Consider the following 24,671-nt stretch of genomic DNA (forward strand, 5'->3'; position numbering starts at 1 on the left):
GCTGACTAGCTTCCCGTCTAGGCCCCCACAGGGTTCTCAAGTCCAGATGAAGCGGTGAATCAGCCATGCCACAGAAGTGGTAATGCACAGGATATCTCCCGCCTCTACACTGGTGGGGCGACCACCCGCACTTATGGAGATCCAACTGCTTCTTATGGGCTCTACTGATTAGACCAGTTTATTGTTTATTGTTGTATTGCACACTCAAGTGTTTAGTACAGAGCTCTGTACACAGTAAACGCTCAAATAAAATTGAGTGAATGAATAGACCAACTAAAGGCATTCAATTGCTAACATACCGACCTGAAAAAATATTAGGATACCCAAATAGGATGCCTCACTGATGGGAGAAACTAGAAGGGTGACCAGGTTAGGGTTTGAGCTAGAGACCAGCGGGGGTGAGGTATTGCCACTGGAATTGTGTACAGTTAAAGAGTGATAAATGGGTCTGTGAGCAAAAGAGCTTCCTAAGAGGCTTTGAGGGACCCCCACATTTGGCAAACAGGAGAAGAGAAAGAGAAGCCAACAAAGGAGACAGAGGAGAGGTCAGAGTATTTGTCCTGGACTGTTTCCCTGAAACAAATTAAGGAAGGGTTTTGGAGGAGAGGGTAGTTGGCAGCGTTAGAGGCCGCAGAGAGATCAAGGAGAATAAGAACCCAGAAGAGACCATTGGATTTGGTCAGACGAAGGTTACGGGAGCCTTAGTGAGAGTTTTCCTTTACTCCTTGTAATAATAATAACAATAATGACGATGGCCTTTGTTAAGCACTTATTATTTGCAAAGCACTGTTTTAAGCGCTGGGGAGGTTACAATGTGATCAGGTTGTCCCACGGGGGGCTCACAGTCTCAATCCCCACTTTACAGATGAGGTAACTAAGGCCCAGAGAAGTTAAGTGACTTGCCCAAAGTCACACAGCTGACAACTGCCGGAGCCGGGGTTTGAACCCACGACCTCTGACTCCACCGTGCTCTTTCCATTGGGCCACACTGCTTCTCCAGGAGTGTACCATAATACACTATAATTGTGGATTACCTGAAAATCCCTTTATACAGAGAGTCCTAGGTATTTCTTGGAAAAGATGGAGAGCTGAGTAGAATGAGAAAAAAAAAACTACACAGGCATCACCATATGAAGACTAAATTTCTGTACTTACCAATTGCTGGGATTTTATGAAAAAGCTTGCCTGTGTGAGTTCTGCAAAACTGCACTCCCTCATAATTGCTTGCATTTTAGTTTTAAAATGCAAATAGAAGGTAGGCATTATCCTTATTAAATGCAATCTGAGCACTTTATCAGTCTCCATCTATTTGTAAAAGGCAATCTGATTACAATGTAATATGCTGAAATTGGACCGAATAGACCTATAATTCAAACTAAGTTCCTGTCAGACCACTACAATTTCTCAGGTCCTGATGATGATGCATTCAGTAGAGTGCCTACTAGGTCATATTGGAAAAAAGAAACAATCTCAATTCCATTAACTAATTTGACATATTAAAGCACAGACCATATTCACTGCTCTGTCAGTCTGCTGATATAGAGCAATTTGAGGTGAGTGGGGAGGTTAGGCTTAGAAGAGGGAACAAGGCCAATTTGTGAGTGAAAGTGAGACGGACTGTTCCCCAGGCCAAAGTCTGGTGAAGAATGCTTATACCTAGCCTATATGTGGTGCTCAGGGAAATCATAGAGCAGTATTAAGCAGGCTCTAGGGGGAAGCATTAACTCCAAAGTTAGAAGTTCTCTCCAAAATTCACACCATCTAGAGCTGCACAGCACAAAGGGAAGGAGTGGCAGATTTAGATATGTCGATTCCTGTGGTAGCACACCTTGCCCCCATCTACCTCACCTCGCTACTCTCCTACTACAACCCAGCCTGCATATCTCGCTCCTCTAATCTCAACCTTCTCACTGTACCTTGATCTCATCATTTATCTCACTGGTGACCTCTCGCCCACATCCTGCCTCTTGCCTGGAAAAACCTCTTCATTTCTGACAGACAATTACTCTCCAACTTTCAAAGTCTTTTTGAAGGCACATCTCCAAATGGCCTTCTCTAAGCCCTCCTTTCCTCTTCTCCCACTCCCTTCTGTGTCACCTCAACTTGCTCCCTTTATTCATTTCCCCCTCCCAGCCCCACACCACTGTACATATATGTAATTTTATTCATATTAATATCTGTCTCCCCCTCTCGACTGTAAACTCACTGTGGGCAGGGAATGTGTCTGTTACACTGTATTTTCCCAAGTGCTTAGTACAATGCCCTGCACACAGTAAGTACCCAATAAATATGAGTGACTGACAAGATGCATGTCACTATTGGGGACGAGACTAATGGAAAAAATATGAAACGCGTTGGGATAACAGTAAACGCTCAATGCATACCATCGATTGAACAAGAATCAATGAATATGGCTAATTCAGGATAAATTGGTATCCTGGCTGTATCCCACTCTTGGCCTCCCATCTATTCTTTTCATTTATTCATTTTATCATATTTAATGAGTGCCTGCTGTGTTCAGAGCACTGTACTAAGTGCTTGGAAAGTACAAGTCGGCAACAAGTAGAGACAATCCCTACCCAACAACAGGTTCACAGTCTAGAAGGGGGGAGACAGACAACAAAACAAAAAGACAGGATTTGTCCCCAAGGCCTGGAACTCCCTCCGGCAAATCCACCAGATCTCAACCTTAATCCCACTTCCTTCAACAAGCCTTCCCTGTCTAGTTCTCAGCACCCCACCTGCCTCCTACACATATATATTTATTTATTCCCATCTACTCTACATTTAAAGGAATATTCAACTTATTTATTCTGATTCCACTGCCTATAAACACTTCCTATCTGTCTTCCCATTAAGGTGAAAGCTCCTTGCAGGCATTGAACTGGTTTTATGTTTCTGTTGCACCTTCCCAAACACTTAATACATTGCAATCAGTAGGCACTGTATAAATACTATTACAACTACAACTACTACAACTACTACTACTACTACTACTACTACTACTACTGATAGACAGGAGGAAGACTGGGTGGCTAATCAAAATTCACACACAATTCAGAACATTGGTTAAAGCCAATAGCTTCAAACCTTTCTCTCTAGGTTAACTCCTTAATAGATCATAAATTTGGGAAGTGATAAGAGTATAGTGATATGAGTCTTGCTTCTGTTGTAATCTCTCAAGCACTCAGTATGGTAATTGATGCTCAGTACCCTATTTATGATATTACACCTTTTTGGGGTGTTGATAAGAAAAAAAAATAATGGATTTGAGTTTCCCTTCTACTTATTCTTAGCTCAGTTTGGGATAAACAAGCAAAGAAATGGTCCAGAGCCAGGCAAAAAGAGAGAAAGCAGTGTGGCCTAGTGGAAAGAATACAGGCCTGGGAGGAGTCAGAGGACCTCAGTTCTAATCCTGGCTCCATCACTTGTCTGCTGTAGGACCTTGGCTAAATCATTTAACTTCTCTGTAACTCAGTTACCTCATCTGTAAAATGAGGATTAAGACCGTGAACCCTATGTGGAACAGGGCTTGGATCTACTCCAGTGTTTAGGACACTGCCTGGAGCATAGTAAGTACTTAACAAATACCAAATAAAAAAGAGAGAAGTAGGAAGACTTTTGGATCATTCACGGTGTAGTAAAGTAGACTCTGAATAATCAGACATAGCCAAATATGAACTTTTACTACTTAATGCTGGGATACTGATAATACTAAAACTCAAAACTATGCCAAGGGGAGTGGTAGGTGTGACATTTGTCAGAAATGCATCAATTTGGGGGAAGAAATCAGGGTCTACCAAACCCCAAGGGCAAGTAAGTAACAATTCCAATCAGCATCCCCCTCCCCATTCACACATGCCCACTGGTGACTTTGCTACTGCTGCTGCTCAACTGTGCATAGCAGTAAGAGCAAATAAAGGGGGGAGGCTTAGAAGAAGGCTCCAAGTGTAAAAATATCAAAGTCTGATCCTGCTGAAGCTAATCATCTTGTAATTTGCCAGTACCAAAGTATCTTCATCCCAGCATCTTTAGAATATACTTTGATAATGCATTAGCTACCTGGGGCTCTGAGGGGAAATCTAAATGTGCTTCAAGACCTTCCTTCATTAAGGGGAGGATCTAGGTTGCTTTAGTAGTAATAATAAAAATTACGGTATTTGTTAAGCACTTACGATGTGCCAAGCATGTAGCCAATGGTAGAGCATTCAAATTGTTAGCCTGATGTCTAGACTGTGAGCCCATTGTGGGGACCATCTCTATATGTTGCCGACTTGTACTTCCCAAGAGCTTAGTACAGTGCTCTGCACACGGTAAGCACTTAATAAATACAATTGAATGAATGAATGAAATTGTTGAAACAAAATGTGGACATGTCGAATGTGTACACACACACAAACATATATGCATTTATGTATATATATATACATATATATAATACAATGTAAAATGTGTCTTTGCTGTGTTTATACAATTTGGAGACTGAGATTATGAAATATGAAAATCTGAGCACACAGGCAATTTCATTTTGCCCAGAAATAAATTGAGAGGAAAACTAGTGAAAGGCAATTATCCTTGACTCATCAATCTCATTCAACCTGCATATTCAGTCTGTCATCAAATCCTGTCAGTTCTAACTTCTCAACATCTCTAAACCACCCTTTCCTCTCCATCCAAACTGCCACCATACTGATCCAAGCACTTATCCTATCCAGCCCTTGACTACTGCACTTGCCTCCTCACTGACCTTCCTACCTCCTGTCTCTCCCTACTCCAGTCCATACTTCACTCTCTTGCCCAGATCATTTTTTTAAAAATCAGTCCATGTTTCTCCACTCCTCAAAAACCTCAAGTGGTTGACGATCCATCTCCTTAACAAACAGAAACTCCTTATCATCAGCTTTAAGGCACTCAATCAGCTCTCTGCACTCCTTTCTTACATTTCTTGTCTCCTACTACAAACCAGCCTGAACACTTCACACTTCTAATGCAACCTACTCACTCTAGCTTGATCTTATCTCTCTCACCACCAACCTCTTGCCCACTACTCCCTCTGGCCTGGAACTTCCTCCCCCTTTAATATCTGACAGCCCCCCACTTTATCCATATTCAAAGCCCTTCTAAAATCATATCTCCTCCACGAAGCTTTTCCCCACCCTATTCTCTCTTCCCCCCCTGCATCGCTTAAACATTTGGGTCTGGACCCCTTAAGAACTTTGATACTCAACCCCCCACAGCTCCACAGCACTTATGTACATACCCTTACACTCTGCCATTTCTCTTATTATTATTTATTAAATGTCATCGAGTCATTTCCGATTCATAGCAACTCTATGGATATATTTTCTCCAGAATGTCCTATCTTCTGCCATAACCTGTAACACTATTATGGTTACCATCCATTTCTCTTTTCCATTTCTGTTGGCTTTAATTTATTTTAATGTCTGTCTCCCTCTCTAGACTGTAGGCTTATTATGGGCAGGAAATGTGATTACCAACTCTTTTTTACTGTACTATCCCAAGCAGTTAGTACAGCTCTATAAATACCATAGATTGACTGAAGGCAGTTCCTGAAGGAAAAGCCACATATTGCCTTAAACTGTGCTAATAATGGGTGATATTTGAATATTTTGGAGTGGGTGTGAACAATTGGTAGTTGTGGTGAGTCTTTGGTCTCGAGTGAGAATGTTAATTACTAATTTGTACTATTTCTGGCTATATTGTTCTTCCTCCTGCTTCTGCTATTTGTAAGTAATTCTGTCTGTCCACCCCATTGGACTGCAAGATCAGTGCTCTTAAGTATTGCTTCTGTTGTTTTCTCCAAGGCAACTAGTATAATGATTCATATTCAGAGGTGCTCAATAAATAGGCAAGACAGTTCTGGGGTATAGAAATTCAAGATAACTTTGATGGACACAAAAACCTCAAAGTCAGACTGAGACATTGTTAGAATTGTGCAGTTCGAAAGTACTGCTGCCAATGGTGAGACTGCATCCACGAGGGGGAAATCTCTCGTACACTTTTTGTTCATGAAAATACAGTTGCATACCTTTTTCGGTCCCCTGCCGCTCGCGTGAGTATTGTTCAGATACAATGGTTAAGAGAGGAAAGGTCTGTTTACTGCCAGGACATGCACATGGGTGACTTACAGGAGTTGCGATGGTTTGTGCTGAGCCATCCACATTCTCTCACCTGGTACCCCAAATGCTCTGGACACTTCACCCCGCTCCTCAACAAACTCCAGTGGTTGCCCATCTCCATATCAAACAAAAACTCCTCTCCATTGGTTTTAAAGCACTCCATCACCTTGCCCCCTCCTACCTCACCTTGTCTCTCTCCTTTTACAACCTAGCCCACACACTTCACTTCTTTAGTGCTAACCTTCTCATTGTGCATCGCCTGCCTCACTGCCAACCCCTGGCCCACATCCTGCCTCTGGCCTGGAATATCTTCACTCCTCTAATCTGACAGACAACCACTCTCCCCCGCTTCAAAGCCTTATTGAAGGCACATTTCCGAGAGGCCTTCCCAGACTAAGCCCCACTTTTCCTCATCTCCCACTCCCTTCTGCATCGCCCTGACTTGCTCCCTTTGCTCTTCCCCCTTCCCAGCCCCAAAGCACTTACGTACATACCTGTAATTTGATTTATCTCTTTGCTCTTCCCCCCTCAACCCCAAAGCACTTACGTACATATCTGTAATTTCATTTACTTGAATTGATGTCTGTTTCCCCAACTCTAGACTGTGAGCTTGTTGTGGGCAGGAAATATCACTGTTTATTGTTGTATTATACTGTCCCAAGCACTTAGTACAGTGCTCTGTGCAAAGTAAGTGCTCAATAAATGACTGAATGAATGAATGAACGAATGAATACTCAGTGGCATACACTGAAAGCTAGTAAGAACAGCAGTGTGGCTCAGTGGAAAGAGCTCGGGCTTGGGAGTCAGAAGTCATGGGTTCTAATCTCGGCTCTGCCACTTGTCAGCTGTGTGACTTTGGGAAAGTCACTTCACTTCTCTGTGCCTCAGTTACCTCATCTGTAAAATGGGGAATAAGACTGTGAGCCCCACATGGGACAACCTGATTACCTTGTATCCCCCCCCAACCCCAGCACTTAGAACAGTGCTTGGCACATAGTAAACACTTAACAAATACCACTGTTATTATTATTATTATTATTATTAACAAATGCAGTCAGTAATCACAGAAATAGAATATTTCCAAGGCCCCAAAGCACCAGTTGCCACTGTTCCCTCTGGTTTTGTATGCCATACCTGAGTACGAGACTCAGGCTGGCTTAGTAAAGATTTCTGGGGAAGAGGCATTTTCAATCAATCATATTTACTGAGTGCTAAGTGTGTGCAGAGCACTGAACTAAGTGCTTGGGAGAGTACAATAAAACAGAGTTGGTAGACACATTTCCTGTCCATAATAAGCTTACAGTCTAAAGGGACCTTTTCCATTTCAATTCACAAACCAAGGGAAAAGCCCAAAAAATCTCCACAAAAAACAAAAGCAAATTGCAACAAATGATATAAGAGTCCTCTGCTCAACTAGACAGACCAGAGCTGGAAAATAGCAGGAGCATCAAAGCAGGGCATATACATATTCTAATCTAGGCTCCACAGTGTTTCTGCTCTGTAACCTTGGGCAAGTCACTTAAACTTCCCTGTGCCTCAGTTACCTTAGCTGTAAAATGGGGATTAAAACTGTGAGCTCCATGTGGGACAAAGATGTGTCCAACTTGATTACTTTGTAGCTACCCCAACATTTAGTACAGAAGCTGGTACATAGTGAGTGCTTAACAAATACCACAATTATATACAGAGAGGCAAGGGTAGTTGATTCAGGGGGTCAGCTGAGAGACAATAGACTTCCACCTTGGGGAAGATATGATGATAAAATCGAGGATTCTTATATTCCCAGAAACTAATCAATAAAATACATAGTGTCTAAAGAAGAATTCCTTTAGCTTAGATTCAAATGCTTTTATTTTTTGGGTGTTCACATAAATCCCATTTTTTTTCCAATGGCACAGTATTAGTCTCGAGAAGACCAATCCTTTTGAAGGGCTTAGTGAAATGTGTTTTGGAAAAAAACCCAACAAAACATGACATGCAGGTGCAGGATTATTTCTCCTAATTCTTAACAACCCTAGAGAGAGAATTCCTGATACACCAGGCACCACCAGCCAATGAAATAAACACCCAGCTATTTCAGAGTGTAATTCTATAGTTTGAGAGGGCATTCAAATAAATACAGTCTGTTGTCAATTTAACAAAGGCAGGTGCTGCTATCAAGAGGCTTGGCCTGCACTGAATTGAATTGCAGATCAGCCTAAACCCACAGCTCCGATTAACTCAAGAAAATAAATGTGTCTGTACCTTACCCTGAAACTTTCCCTATTATTTAAGTTTTACTTAATAGACAATTTTCAGAGTCTAAAAATACCTCAAAAAGAGACAGACAATTAAGCTGGTGCATTTGTGTAGGCTTAAGGAAGAGTTTGACTTAAGCCACCTTGAACGTTAATTTGCATTTAAGGAACCCTCAGAGACATTTCATTTGATCTTCTCTAGATCCTTTTGGCTCCTTTCAATATACTGTATGTCCAATTCTTAACATCCGGTCCTCAAAAGACCATTTAAATCTATCTTGAGGTATTTTTGTATTTGAACTCCTTTATAAGAATTAGGGCCAAAAAGACCGAGTAAGGCAAAGGGGAGGTCAGAAGAAAAGATTAAAAAGGAAGGTAGAGAGGACAGAGGCATTAATCACTTCCCCACCTGAAAGTAAATATGGCAACCAGGCTTCTTAGGCCAAAGAAGAGGATCCATATGCTGGGCCTTAAATGAAGGGAAAAAAAAATACATAGATTTTGCAATTTCTGGGATAAGGACCAGAACTAGACTAGGGGGAGTCTGCACTTAAAACCAGCATTTTGATATTGCCATTAGTTTCCATACTCCCAATCATAGGGATCTACTCTTGACCATGGGGACCATGGACTCCATGGGCAGAGCACTGTGGGAATGACACCATTGACTTTCCTCCCATTGACTTCATCTCCAAACGCATGAAACATTTGGCAATTGCAACTTGCCTCCCTTTGCTCTCACCCCCATGCCCTACCGTGGTTGAAGAACTCTCTGACTGTACCCACCTTGTTCTGTGTGTACCTCTTCACCTCCAGCAGAGAGAAACATTTGGGAACTGCAACGGTGCCCCACTGTGTGCCCTCGGCCCTCCAACCACACTCTCCGCTTGCCCCCAGGAAGCTCTACGTGCCTGCCATGCTGCCTCCCCAGAAACTGGCACTGGTTCCCCTACACACCGTCGAGGAGACCCCATCCCATCCTGCTTTCCACTACCCTGGAAGAAAAGCTTCTTTTGAGCAAGGACCATGTCTACCAACTCTGTTATATTATACTCTCTTAAGCGCTTAGTACAGTGCTCTGTACACAGTACACACTCAAACACGATTGATTGAGTGAAAACGAAAGCATTACCTTCACCATGTGGCCTTGTCACAATCTTGGGAAGGTGATTAACCTTTGCTGTGACTTCAGGTATGCCACAGACACTGAATCACAAGCAGCCTGAAATTCTGCTCCTCCAACTTGTACTTTTACTTTGTATATTATGTATTTGACCTTGTCTCATGCTGTTTTTAATGTCTTATTATTCTGTTGGTCCCAATGTGTCTGCCTGATCTCTATTCATAGATTGTGAGCCCCTCATGGGATAGGATCTGGGTCTAATTCTCACCATAGACTCTTTCCCAGTGCTTAGTACAGTGCTCTGCACACAGTAAGTGCTTAAGAAATACTATAACCACCTTAACTACTCAGTCTATACTTCACGCTGCTGCCCAGATCATCTTTGTGCAGAAACGCTCTGGGCATGTTACTCCCCTCCTCAAAAATCTCCAGTGGCTGCCAGTTAACCTACACATCAAGCAAAAACTCTTCACTCTTGACTTCAAGGCTGTCCATCACCTCGCCCCCTCCTACCTCACCTTCTCTCCTTCTCCAGCCCAGCCCGCACCCTCCGCTCCTCTGCCACTAACCTCCTCACTGTACCTCATTCTCACCTGTCCCACCGTCGACCCCTGGCCATGTCCTCCCCCTGGCCTGGATTGCCCTCCCTCTGCACACCTGCCAGGTTAGCTCTCTTCCTCCTTTCAAAGCCTTACTGAGAGCTCACCTCCTCCAAGAGGCCTTCCCAGACTGAGCCCCCTTTTTCTCTCCTCCTCCCCGTCCCCCCTGCCTTACCTCTTTCCTCTCCCCACAGCACCTGTATATATGTTTGTACAGATTTATTACTCTATTTATTTTACTTGTACATATTTACTATTCTATTTATTTTGTTAATGATGTACATCTAGCTTTATTTGTTCTGATGACTTGATGCCTACTTGTTTTGTTCTGTTGTCTGTCTCCCCCTTCTAGACTGTGAGCCCGTTGTTGGCTAGGGACCGTCTCTATATGTTGCCGACTTGGAGGTTTTTGAAGAGTGGGGAAATGAGGAGTGAATGGTTTTGTAAAAAAAAAAAATGATCCAGGCAACAAAGTAAAGTATGGACTGGAGTTGGAAGAAACAGGAGGCAGGGAGTTCAGCAAGGAGGCTATGATAAGTGCTTAGAGTAACACAGTAGCACTTTAGATGGAGAGGAAAGGGCAGATTTTAGTGATGTTGTGAAGGTTGAAACGACAGGATTTGGTGACAGACTGAATATGTGTGTTGAATGAGAGAGATGAGTTGAGGATAACACCAAGGATACAGGCTTGTGAGACAGGAAGGTGTGGTTGTGTGCTTGTGTGATCCCATGGGGTGCACTGTTGAGACCGAGTGAGGCAAGGTAAAGACAGTTACTCACTCCTCTAGACTGGAAGCTCATTGTGGGCAGGAAATGTGTCTATTAATTGTTATATTGTACTCTTCCAAGCGCTTAGTACACTGCTCTACACAAAGTAGGCACTCAATAAATACAAATGAATGAACTTGCCCTTCCTTTCTCTCTCCTTCCTTACTGCTTCCCTTCCTCCCTTTTCCACTCCTGCCCTCTTCCGTTCTTTCCCTTCTCCTCAACTTATTTCCCCCCATGTCCCCTCAAAGCCCTGCCCCTCTAAAGAGGGTCTCTGTGACATCTGATATAAACTCAATACCTCAGGAAAATCACACTTTGCTCTGGGAAATTGGCTTTTATCATTATAGGACTTGAAACCCCAAGATGCATGGGAAACAGAATGGTGTTTAGACCATTAGACCATTTTTGGGTACACTATCTGGATCCATTCTGTAAGGGACAGGGATGATGATGATGGGGGGAGAGAAGCAGCGTGGCTCAGTGGGAAAGAGCCCGGGCTTTGGAGTCAGAGGTCACGGGTTCAAATCCCGGCTCAGCCACTTGTCAGCTGTGTGACTTTGGGCAAGTCACTTCACTTCTCTGGGCCTCAGTTCCCTCATCTGTAAAATGGGGATGAAGACTGCGAGCCCCACGTGGGACAACCTCATCCCATGTATCCCCCCAGCATTTAAAACAGTGCTTTGCACATAGTAAGCGCTTAATAAATGCCATCACTATTATTATTATCATGAAGCAGCCAGAGTGGGTAGGAGAACCCCGGCTTAGCCATGATTGGTCCATATGGCGTTGGGCAGGAGTATCTGGGTCCCCACCTCCTCCCTTGAAAAAGGCTATCAAATGCTGCCAGCATCTGCCCTGGTGTTAAATCTGGAGAGAATCTCTTCCAAATGTGAAAGGAAATGGTGCAGGAAGAGCAAGGATTTTATTTTTGCTGGAGACTCATTCTGCAATATTACCGAATTTGGGTACAGGCTGGTACTTATTCTGTGCTGACTCTATTAACACAACTGGAGAATGCACAGCAATAAACATAACGTTGCCTAAAATTGATCCTCAAGGACTCTTAAAATTCACAAATATTTGGAGAATTTGTTCCAAAGCAGCTCCATCTATGGTTGCCATCCACTCTACTTTTATAACAATCTCCTTTTTATTTTTACGAAATTACTCTACTCTTGTTCAAGTCATAAATCACTCAACAGTCAATAGCATTTATTAAGTGCTTACTGAGTGCACAGCAAGGGCTTAGGAGTCAGAAGGACCTGGGTTTCTAATCCTGGCTCCGCCACTTGTCTGCTGTGTGACCTTGGGCATGTCACATAACTTCTCTACGCTTCAGTTACCTCATCTGTAAAATGGGGATTAAGACTGTGAGTCCAATGTGGGACAGGGACTGTGCCCAACCCAATTAACTTGTATCTGTTCCAGTGCTTAGAACAGTGTCTGGCAATAGTAAGCGCTTAACAAATACCACAGTTATTACTATTACTATGTATTTGAGGATGTTTAGCCTGATGTTTGCTGACTGCCACACCTGGTAATGTGACAAATACTGCAGCTTTGCTTAATTAAGGGTGTTATATCTAGTGGGCTCCCTACTGTTTAGGACATGTGATGTACAGATGTGCCCATGAGAAGCAGCACAGCCTAGTGGAAAGAGCACGGGCCTTGAAGTCAGAGGACCTGGGTTCTAATTCTGGCTCTACCACTTACCTGCTTTGTGACCTTGGGCAAATCACTTAACTTCTCTGTGCCATAGTTCCTTTTTCTGAAAAGTGGGGGTTCAATACCCGTCCTCCCTCAGACTATGAACCCCTTATGGGACCTGATTATCTTTGTATCTGCCCCACCACTTTGTGCAGTGCTTGATGTATAGTAAGCACTCAAAAAATACCATAATTATTATCATTATTATTATTCATACGGCTTGTAATGCTGTAATTAAACAAGGAAAGCTGGAGGAGGTGGGAGATTTTATGAGGGATATGGATATTCGGGAGGGCTATGGATCTGTCAGATTTGGGGAGGAAGGGAGTGAGTTCCAAACCAGGAGGACAGCATGAACAAGGGGACAGAGGTGGGAGAATCAGGAGTAAGACAGAAGGATAACTGTGGAGGAACTTAAAGAATGAGCTGGGGAGTAGTCAGTAAAGAGAACAGATCTACATAAGGTGGGGTGAGTTGGCGATGAGCTTTGAAGCCGAGTGAGACGAGCTATTGTTTAATGCATGGGGACCCGTGAGGCCAGTGGAGGGTTATGAAGAGTGGAGAGATGTATGCCAAGCAACACTTCAAAAAGATGGTCCATGCAGCAGTATCAAGATTAGATTGTAGGAAAGTGAGGTTGGAGGCCAGGAGACCAGCAGGGAGGCTGATACAATTGTCTAGCTGCAATGTGGTCACAGCTTGTAGCAAGGTGGTAGCTATTTGGATAGAGAAGAAAGAGCAGATCCAGAAGCCACAGTGGAAGAGCAACTGGAAGAATTTTGACAGTGGTTGAAACATAAGAGTTGAAGAACAGAAAGGATTCCAAGATAATAATAATAATGGTATTTGTTAAGCCCTATGTGCCAAGCACTGATGACATCCAGTCTGCAGGATTCTGGGACAAGGAGGGTGAAGGTGTTGTTGACAGATAGAAAAGTTAAGAAGATTAGATTTAAGAGAAGAAAGGTGTAATTCAGTTTAGACATGTTTCAGATACTGGTGGGATATGTCCAACGTGACTAACTTTGATCTACCCCAGTGCTTAGAACAGTGCTAGACACATAGTAAATAGTTAACATATACCATAATAATGATAATCACTGTATATGTTCCCTGGTTGCCATGTTAGCGTGTCATGTTATGTCATCTTTCTACCGTGCATGAGTTCTCCCACAGGCTAAGGGTGCACAAGGATCACTTCAGAGCCCTACTGAAGGCGCACCTCCTCCAAGAGGCCTTCCCAGTCTAAGCCCCCTTTTCCTCAGCTTCTTCTCCCTCCCACGTCACCTCTTCCCCCATCTCCTCGCCCCATAGCACTTATGTATATATCTCTAATTCTATTTATATTGATGCCTGCTTACTTGTTTTGACGACTGTCTCCCCCGCTTCTAGACTGCAAGCCCATTGTGGGCAAGGATTGTCTCTATTGCTGTACTGCACTTTCCAAGTGCTTAGTACAGTGCTCTGCACACAGTAAGCACTCACTAAATACAACTGAACGAATAACAATAAATTTGCAAGTGGCGATGTCTCAGAGCAAAATGAGATGTGGGACTAGGAACTGAGAGATTAGGGTTAGTGAGGTACCTCTGGAAATTGTTCTCCTAGAAGTGATTGATGAAATCTTGTTAACAGATGAGACGGACTAGAGAAACACAGGAGGGCAGAACAGAGCCTTATGGAGCAGTCACAGTTAAAGGATGAGACGCAAAAGAGGGGCCAGTGAACAAAACTGATGAGCAGTCAAAGACATAGGAGAACAAGGCTAGTACTATGTCAGCAAAACTGAGGCCTGACAGAGTTTCAAGGAGGAGGGAGTGGTTCAGTGTCAAAGCTGTTGAGTGGTCAAACATATAGAACCAGGCTCGGCTTTACGGCGCAAGTAAGGTAATTGGTTGCCAGGCCAGGTGATGCATCCCCCTGCCCCGACACACACATACACGCAGGCCACTCAAGGTGACTACAGTCCATTTGCAAAATGCCAGCCAACACCCCTCTGACACTGTATGGTGGTCTCCATATTTGCTTTGTGATTCTCCCTTCCCCTGTTCTTTGAAATGAAAACATCTCTGCCATTTGGGGGTAATTTTGTTAAATACCACAAGGCAGACGATGAAAACAGGAGTGGCAGGAGTGGGTGAGCGGGTGGGAGGCTGAGGGAACCAGGGTCCAGGGGAGCAGGCAACAAGTGGAGGAACATGGAGTCCAGCCTCAACTCCAGCTCCGGGGGCTAGGCATAGAGACATACAGCCCATCAGGGGCCCCACCCTTCTCCATCTGTCTGCATCCTGAGACCTGTTCCTTGAGAATCCACCGCCCATAGGGGTCCGTAGCTGTCGTCCCAGCCCTGAGCGGTGCTCCGGCAAGTGGCCCGGGAAACTCAGCACTAAGGCCCGCTACTCCAGAGCAACTCTCTTCTCAGAGTGAGGCCAAGGTTGAGACTGGGTGAAGCAGAGTGAAGCCACTGCTAGGGAGGAGGGTGGCGAGGCGGCAGTATCCACGCTGCCAACTCACAGCTCCTGCAGCCAAGACGCTTGGGAGGGAAGCAGAGGAAGGGAAAAACTTCAGAAAACAGGAGTATTCAGCCTTGGTTAGGAGGCAAAAAGCAAGACTTCATCACTGTTTTTCTGCATGGCTTAGGACCATTTCCTGCAGTGTTTCCTTGGAGCGGGGTGGCTCGTGTCCCCCATCCTGAAGTTCAGTGGTAGCTGAGCTGAGAACTTTTTTTACGGTATTTGTTAAGTGCTTACTATATGCCAGGCACTATACGAAGTGCTGAGGTAGATACGGTCCTTGGTCCTAATGGGGCTCACGGTCTTAATCCCCATTTTACAAATGAGGTAACTGAGGCACATAGAAGTGAAGTGACTTGCCCCAGGTAACACAGCAGACAAGTTGTGAAGCCAGGATTAGAATCCAGGTCCTTCTGTCTCCCAGGCCCATGCTATATGCAATAGGCCACACTGCTTCACACTATTTATTTTGTTAATGATGTGCATCTAGCTTTATTTCTATTTATTCTGATGACTTGACACCTGTCCATATGTTTTGTTGTCTGTCTCCCCCTTCTAGACTGGGAACCCGTTGTTGGATAGGGTCTATCTCTACATGTTGCCAACTTGTACTTTCCAAGCGCTAAGTACAGTGCTCTGCACACAGTAAGCACTCAATATGATTGAATGAATGAATAAATACGATGGAATGAATGAATGAATACACTGTGCTTGCTGGCTGGGGTCACCCATCCAGCTCCCCATCTCCCTGAGTCTGGCACCTAGCATATCCCCCCAGCGGGAGGCCAGGTACTGTCCAAGATCAGAGAGAGTGGCCCTGGTTTACTACCAGGGCCCCCCGATTTAATATGATGTCACATGGCACTATGCAAGACATCACAAGGTTCCCTGAGAATAGGTGGTCCATTGGGCTCTTACTTCAGGTAAGCCAAATGTCTGAAGCTGGCCCCGAGTTGAATCATTTGCATTTGACTGCAAGGAGGTCACTGGTGACCTTTCCTTCTCCCTTCCCTCTCCCCTCTACAAGGGACAGCACTTTCTTTGTTTCTTAAGGAACAGTGAGCCTTGTTTTGAAGTCACCTCAAAGAAAAGCAGAATCTGATGAGCTGATAAGGCTTTTTGGCTGCCATACACAGCTGAATGAGGCGGCCTGATAGAGCCTGTGGCCAATTAAACAAAGCGGTGATTTCCTAATGCACTAAGTCAAACCACAGCTCTGGTTTGGTGTGGATGTCGAAAGAAAATAGTTGAAATCCTGGGCCAAAACTTTATCCCAGAAAACTTTCTGGGAGACTTGTAAACAGGAAAACTAGCTGGGGCCTCACCAACAACCCAATAAGCTATTTCATAACCATATAAGTTTCTAAAAGCACCTCTTCCAAACAACTTCATCTGAAACTCTCATTTACATCAAAATAGTAATGAATATTCAACATCCCGCCACTGTTTCAAAATCACTGTCTTCCGCTTCAACTTTCCTCTCCAGGTACTAAAGGCATATGATGATTTTAAGAAAGGTACATTGCTAATGTGCCCAGTGCAATGCTTGGCAGGAGCTGATTTTCTTTGTTTTTTTCTGGACTGTTAGTGTTTTTTTCTGGAAATCAAAGCTTTTGCTTTAGTTTTTGTCAAAGGAAAAAAGATCTGGAAGGTCCCAGCATTAATTTTTTTTCAAACACTAGGCTTTTGCCATTGTTCTGAAGCCTGTGTTGTCTGTTTCACATTGGGAGTGGAACAAAGTGTTGCTGAAATCTCCACTCAGGGACTGAGGAGTCAAAAAGGCAATGCCTAGTCTAGTGGAGAGGGATTGGGATGGAGTACGCCAAGACCAGGAAATCTGGGAGCTCTATCTGTGTCCCCGATTTGCTTTTTTGTAGCTTTGAGTATGTCACTTGACTGTTGTGTGACCTTGGGAGAGTCACTTAACTTCTCGGTGCCTCAGTTTTCTCATCTGTAAAATTCTCCCATTCTCCCTCTTACTTACACTACGAGCCCAGTGAGGAAAAGAGACCATGTCTGGCCTGATAATCTTGTATCTACCCCAGCACTTAGTACAGTGCTTAACACACAGTAAGTGCTTAAAAAATAACACCATTTTTATTCAATCGCTCGATGCTCTTTGTTCTTTCCATCTGTAAAATGGGTTTAATAAGAATATTCATTCATTCAATCATATTTAATGTGTGCAGAGCACTGTACTAAGCACTTAATATAAAACATGTCTTCTCTCTTCCCCACAGGGATGATGTGAGAATAAAGTAGAAAACTTTTTGGAGGAAAAAGGCCAGATAAGTCTAAAGAACCATATTGTATACTGAAGCATATTGCCATCTTTCGATTCCAAATGGATTTTTAAAAATATCAGAACCTTACTGTTCAGAAGGCATATCACAAAACTAGCAGAATTGCAGAGTCTCCCTGTTGGTGGGAATACCAGATACCTGTGTGTCATATTCCTTTTTTCACAACTGCTCTTCCTTACTCTCAGGACTGGTAAACGGTTCACCGATCGGCTTAGAAAGAAGCATCGAGTTCCTGAGGAGCTAATTTTTCAAGTATCCTCCCCCAAGCTTTCCAAGAGACATTCCATCCAGTTGATTCACTGTCTAAATTGTTCAATTTATATGCCAAAGTCTTGATTTTTATCTTTTAAAGTTGTCAGAAAAACCAATATAATATCAAACTTAAAGTGCAGTCACGAAAGTGTTTAAAAAAATGACAATGAGGGGTGGCACACCTGTTCTCTCCCAGTGATTTCCATAACCAATTTTCTCAATTTGCAAGACAAAAGATTTTTTTTCTAACTTCCAACACTGTAAATGCACTCTGGGAACTTGAAAGATCAAACTGCGTTCTTTTTACCTGCTCATCAGCATCTCCAGTAACAAAGATTCTAAAACCAAAATCTAGTTGACAATTCTGTTTGTGAAGCATGAAGCACCCTATAATTGAGCTATTTCATTAGCCCCACGAACAAGGGAAGGAGTGCCCTGCAGCACTGAACAACATAGACACTGGTTTGATGAAAATGATATTTCAACTGTTACAGCTTTTGAAAGAATTTTTTATAAATTTGATTCATAGATTAAAATGGATCTAGTTGGAGGGGATAGGCAAGAAACTAAGTATACCGACTCACAGGGGAAATGGGCAGAGAATAGAGAATCAGCATGGCCCAGTGGATACAGCCCGGGGCTTGGAGTCAGAATGACCTGAATTCTATTCCCGGCTCTGCCACTAACAATAATAATAATAATAATATAAAATATTATAATTATATTATTATTATTATTACAGTATTTGTTAGGCGCTTACTATGTGCCAAACACTGTTCTAAGCACTGGGGTAGGTACAAGGTAATCAGGTTGTCCCACGTTGGGGCTCACAGTTTTCATCCCCATTTTACAGGTGAGGTAACAGGCACAGAGAAGTGAAGTGACTTGCCCAAAGTCACACAGCAGACAAGTGGCAGAGCCGGGATTAGAACCCACAACCTCTGACTCCCAAGCCTGGGCTTTTTCCACTGGGCTATGCCGCTTCTCTGACTGCCACTAGTTTGCTGTGTGACCCTGGACAAGTCACTTAACTTCTCTGTACCTCAGTTTTCTCATCTGTAAAATGGGGGTTAAGACTGAGCCCCATTTGGGACAGGAACTGTGTCCTATCCAATTATCTTGTAACTACCCCAGCACTTAGTACAGTCCCTGGCACATGCACACAGTAAGCACTCAATAAATATGACTGAATGAATGAATGAATAGTAAGTGCTTAACAAAAGCCATTATTAGTATTATTATTATTATGTGAGAAACAGTGCATCCTTTAGTGTAGGGGCAGGGAGGGGAGTGAGGGAGACTGGAAAAATGGCTTGCCCTTTCCCTTCAGGACTTCAGGCAGAACCTAATTAAAACAAAACACAATTATACACAAAAATCAAAATCCTGCCAAGGCATACAAATTTCAAATTCCAGGTGAAGGTCACCACAGGCCAGTGTGGCCACGCTGAGAAAACTGAGACATTCTGGCAGCAAGTATTTTTCTCTAGATAAAATTTTACTGCCCCATATGGTAGCTATGAAAATGATCGAAAAGTGGAAAAATGTTTGTAAGCAGACCTTTTCATAATATGTAAGCTTGGATTTTCAGTTGTTATTGTGTTACAAATTTAACAAATAATTCACAAATATACAGATTTGGTTGAAGGTCTTCGAAGTTGTTTGCAACTCAATGGAATATGAGGAACACTTCACGAAGACAGAACTTGAATGTCGATTTGTTGTGGAGAGCATCATTTGGGAATATGAACGGACAATGAACATGCTTTGATGATTTCAGCATCTTGGTTTATTTAAATGAAATGGACCAAATTCTCATTTTCTCTTGCCCAAGCACAGGATGAGTCTGAGTAGTGTGTGTCGCATTTATTTTCCGTACCTAGGAGCCACACACCCAAACAGCTTCTGAGTTTAGGGTAAGCATAGTACTCAGGAGCTAAGAGTAGATGCAGCAGAATATGTGAATTTAGTCCAACATGAAGTACTACATGGAAGCTCTTGTCAAGTAAATATTTTCCCCATTCTTAATAATTCCAATGATGCACTGTAAATCATCCACTGATAAATGGCAAGGGGCCAGGAGAATTGTACTTTGCATTTCCACGGACCAAGTGTACGGGTTTCAAGAGATTCTCTCTCAAAATACATTCACACTCAAGGCTGAAGTCTCACCATCAGTGGTGTCATTTTTGAACCCAAGAACAATTCTGCCACTTAAGGGACAAAAATGGACATATTTTAAAAATATAAAATTGCAAGTCACTATTATTATTATATTGCTGTGGCTCTTCAGAAGACTACTTCGAAGATTAATGCTATTAAGCCACAGAGTCCATATGGTACGGGCTGCCTCTGGGGAGAAAATGAGGAAGACTGCTCCCAAGTACCTGTGCTGAATAAATAGGCTGAGGCACCCAAGGGAAGAAAAATCAATCAACGAACCAATAGCAGTAGAAGGCAGAGCAAATCAGTCCCAGTATTGTCAGTTAAAATGGAGACATTCTGTGGGGAAATATCTTTTGCATTGTACACAGCGCTAAGTACTCAGGGATGACAAAGTAATCACCATAATTCCCCAAATACTTGTCTAATCTAATACCAGGTAGTAGGTCTGCCTTTCCATCATATTTAGTAACGCATTAAAAATCCAATTCTAGTTTTTAACACTGAAAGTATTTGCAGCTTATTATGTCAAATGAGCCCTTTGTTGTTATAATTTCTACAGACAAGTGAAGTAACCCCAGGTATTTTATTCAATGGATTTTCTATGGGGAAATATACATATGCAAATGTAAGTATTCTATGTAATTCCCTCCCCCCCCACCATGCAGCTTATAGGGACCATCTACTATCTTGTTTGGATGGCTATATAACTTTCCCAATCTGTTTCTGGTGGCAGATAATTTAAAAAGTCAAATGTCATCTGCCCATCTGTTGTGTAAAACCAATGCACAGCTTTCCTCCTGAGTTATTTATGCCTTGATAGTTACTTTGGGATATTTTCAATGAGCAACGGACACAGACAGTAGTGTACTGAATTCATAGCTCTCATTTGAATAAAGTGGATAAAATGCTGCTCATTTAACTAACCAGAAGAAATATCAGGGATTGTACAATTGTATTCAAGAATAATAATAATAATAATAATAATAATGGCATTTGTTAAGTGCTTACTATGTGCAGAGCACTGTTCTAAGCGCTGAGGGGGAATACAAGGTGATCGAGTTGTCCCACGTGGGGCTCACAATCTTAATCCCCATTTTACAGATGAGATAACTGAGGCTCAGAGAAGTTAAGTGACTTGCCCAAGGTCACACAGCAGACATGTGGCGGATGTGTTCAAGGATGATACAGATGTCCATAAAACAATGATCAAGTGAAGGAAAAGGGCCTGGCTTTAAAGTGAGGAATTAAGTCATATAAACTTAATCCCAGATTCTGGCTGGGAATGTTTTTTTTTTATTTTGTTATTGTTTGTTGCTTTAACTCTCTGCCAGACCATTCTGACTCAGTTTCCTATATGATCTTTTTTCCTTCCACCAGAGGTATTGAGAGGCCACCAGGGCAGAACTGCGATGGTATTTGCTAAGTGCTTACTGTGTGCCAGGCACTGTACTAAATGCTGGGGTGGACACAAAATAATTGAGTTGGACACAGTCCCTGTCCCATGTGGGGCTCATGGTCTCAATCCTCATTTTACAGATGAGATAACTGAGGCACAGAGAAGTAAAGTGACTTGCCCAAGGTCACGCAGCAGACAAGTGGTAGAGCCAGGATTAGAACCAGGACCTTCTGACTCCTAAACCCATGCTCTATACAGTGTGTAAAATTCTGGCAGCCAGGGGAGCTGCCCCAGAGCTCCGGTGATTTAGGGGCCCCACTCCTTGTGGCAGGAGGAAGACCCAAATAGAGCCTTTTGCTGGAAAGTGACTCTCTTTACTATCCAAACCTGGCTGAACATCATGAAGAATGGTAGGAGGGGTCTATGATAGACGTCCTATGAGCCCTTCGTTGTTATAATAAAGCCTGCGGATGGCTTTCTACCATGAAGAATAGGTAGGGCCTGAAACAATTCCTAGAGCCCCCTGACCTCTGGGGTTGAGACTTAGCATATGTGTTTTGGGTGGTTAGGAATACCTGATGCTTTAAGTAATAATAATAATAATGTTGGTATTTGTTAAGCGCTTACTATGTGCAAAGCACTGTTCTAAGCGCTGGGGTAGATACAAGGTAATCAGGTTGTCCCACGTGGGGCTCACAGTCTTCATCCCCATTTTACGGATGAGGGAACTGAGGCCCAGAGAAGTGAAGTGACTTGCCCAAAGTCACACAGCTGACAAGTGGCGGAGCCGGGATTTGAACCCACGACCTCTGACTCCAAAGCCCGTGCTCTTTCCACTGAGCCACGCTGCTTCTCTTAAGTAGCTTCCACTCTCCTCTTGCTCCTCTTTCCCCATCCCTTAAGGCCTCCTTCATTCTCACATTTGATGATGTCCTGGGATGGAGATGGACTGCAGGGGAGGGACAAATGGAACACCTTTTGGCTTGCCATTACGTCTCAATCAATCGTATTTATTGAGCGCTTACTGTTTGCAGAGCACTGTACTAAGCGCTTGGGAAGTACAAGTTGTCAACATACAGAGACGGTCCCTACCCAACAGTGGGCTCACAGTCTAGAAGACTCTCAGACAAAGCTTCACTAGAGGCAGTGACTAGTCGATTCTCAGGGAACCCCAAATAATTGTGGGGTGAGAAGGGAGTATGGAAAGAAGAAAATCATCTTGATTCTGCCCTTAGCTTCTAGGACAGGGCAATTCTTCTCTCAAGAGTTGAGCGGAAGTTAAGGCTATCTTCTTATTCCTCCCCCTTTTAAGGCTAAAACAGACTTTTACTTTTTCCTTAAGATTTTCTAGCAGGACTAAGAAATGTGCCTTTAAAGCAATGACCGTTGTTAGAGAACGTGTTAGAGAAACTCTAGTTCTAAGACCTGGACTTCTGACAGCCCTCTGAACTTCCCTATCCGACTCCTGAACGGCACAGAATCTTGATGCCATTGTTTCTGGGCCTTTTTCTTTGCAGCATATGCATTTCTTTTTGGCAATTGGTATTTGGTAATTTGGTATTGGTAATTGGTAATTATTGGTATTGGTATTTGGTAATACCAAATTGGTATTTGGTAATTTTGGCATTTGGTAATGCAGAGCTCTGATGGCCTTAGAGTTTCAGTCCTCAAAACACTTCCTCAGATAATGTCAATACATGTCCAACCTGATATTCCTGGTTGAGGCATCTTGGTCATTGACTTTGGCATGGTTTTCCTCCACAGTTTTTGGCTCATTCCTGCTAATCAGATCCACATCTGATAGTTCTGGATGGTGAAATTCCATTCATCAGTGTCAATGGGCTCCAAGTCACCCATGCATCCCATCCTTTCCAAGGGCACTGATATTCTCTGACAGTCTGCATAGTCTCTTCGAAGCCTTTGATGTCTGCCAGGCAATCACTCCCTACAATCACTCCCCAACCTTGACCTTTGGTAACACACTTGGAGATCATGATGCATTTATTTGAGGGGTAGCATGGAAGCCAAATCCATGCGTGGCTCAGTAGAAAGAGCCTGGGCTTTGGAGTCAGAGGTCATGGGTTCAAATCCCAGCTCCCCCATATGTCATCATCATCATCAATCGTATTTATTGAGTGCTTACTGTGTGCAGAGCACTGTACTAAGCGCTTGGGAAGTACAAATTGGCAACATATAGAGACAGTCCCTACCCAACAGTGGGCTCACAGTCTAAAAGGGGGAGACAAAACCAAACATACTAACAAAATGAAATAGAATAGACATGTACAAGTAAAATAAATAAATAGAGTAATAAATATGTACAAACATATATACAGGTGCTGTGGGGAAGGGAAGGAGGTAAGATGGGGGGATGGAGAGGGGGAGGAGGGGGAGAGGAAGGAAGGGGCTAAGCCTACAGCACCTGGTATTCCCAGGTGGTCTCCCATCCAAGTACAAACCAGGCCCGACCCTGCTTAGCTTCCAAGATCAGACGAGATCGGGCACGTTCAGGGTGGTATGGCCATAGACATATGTCTGCTGTGTGATCTTGGGCAAGTCACTTAACTTCTCTGAGCCTCAGTTACCTCATCTGCAAAATGGGGATTAAGACTGTGAGCTCCATGTGGGACAACCTGATCACCTTGTATCCCCCCAATGCTTAGAACCGTGCTTTGCACATAGTAAGCACTTAACAAATACCATTATTATTATTATCATTATCAGCTGTGTGTACTGGGGTGTGGCGCTGCTACAGTGGGCCAAAAACACAGTACACATGTACGCTGCTTCAGGCACACATCCGGCAAAACCAGCATATTTCTGTGAAGTGAAAAGGCTCCTTAAACATTAGCTTTGGCATTTAAGAGTGCTGTTATGAAAGAATGCTAAATGAAAAACATTAAAAGACTCCTGTCTCCTCTGAACTTCTCTAAACAGTGGACAACGAAAAGCAGCATGGCCCAGTGGAAGGAGCATGGGCCTGGCAGTCTGAGGATGTGGGTTCTAATCCTGCCTCTATCATTTGTCTGCTCTGTAACCTTGGGTAAGTCACAGCTTCTCTGTGCTTCAGCTCTCTCATTTGCACATGGAAATTCAAAATCTGTTCTCCCTCCTACTAAGACTGTGAGTCATATACGGGACCTGATTATCTTGTATCTATCCCAACACAGTATAGTAAAAAAAAAATAACTTTTTCAAGACACTAGAATTGCCTGTCATATTTCAACTACTAATAAAGAGGCTATTTTTCAGAGGCAATTTTGATTTGTTGATACAAGGCTCATATTAGGATGTAGACCTCTCTTCCTTACAGACTACTATTCCTTGGCTGAATTTACTTTTCTCACAAGCTTTCACGGGTGGAATTTGGTTTTAATAAAGCTCAGGAAATGAACACAGATTTAAGTTTTCTTCATATGATAAAAAATTAAGGGTCGATGCAATTTTTTTTATTTGATATGTTT

At 43.1% G+C, this 24,671-nt stretch overlaps 1 non-coding gene across 1 annotated transcript; it reads right to left on the bottom strand.

The window, feature by feature from the left end:
* Positions 1-23,617: 23,617 nt before the first annotated feature.
* On the bottom strand, positions 23,618-23,736 carry LOC119924767. Its single transcript, XR_005449463.1, has one exon. It is a non-coding gene; the product is annotated as a 5S ribosomal RNA (ribosomal RNA).
* Between the last annotated feature and the right edge of the window lie 935 nt (positions 23,737-24,671).

Source organism: Tachyglossus aculeatus, chromosome 2 (genome assembly GCF_015852505.1).
Source record: "Tachyglossus aculeatus isolate mTacAcu1 chromosome 2, mTacAcu1.pri, whole genome shotgun sequence".
In the NCBI taxonomy this organism is placed as follows: domain Eukaryota; kingdom Metazoa; phylum Chordata; class Mammalia; order Monotremata; family Tachyglossidae; genus Tachyglossus; species Tachyglossus aculeatus.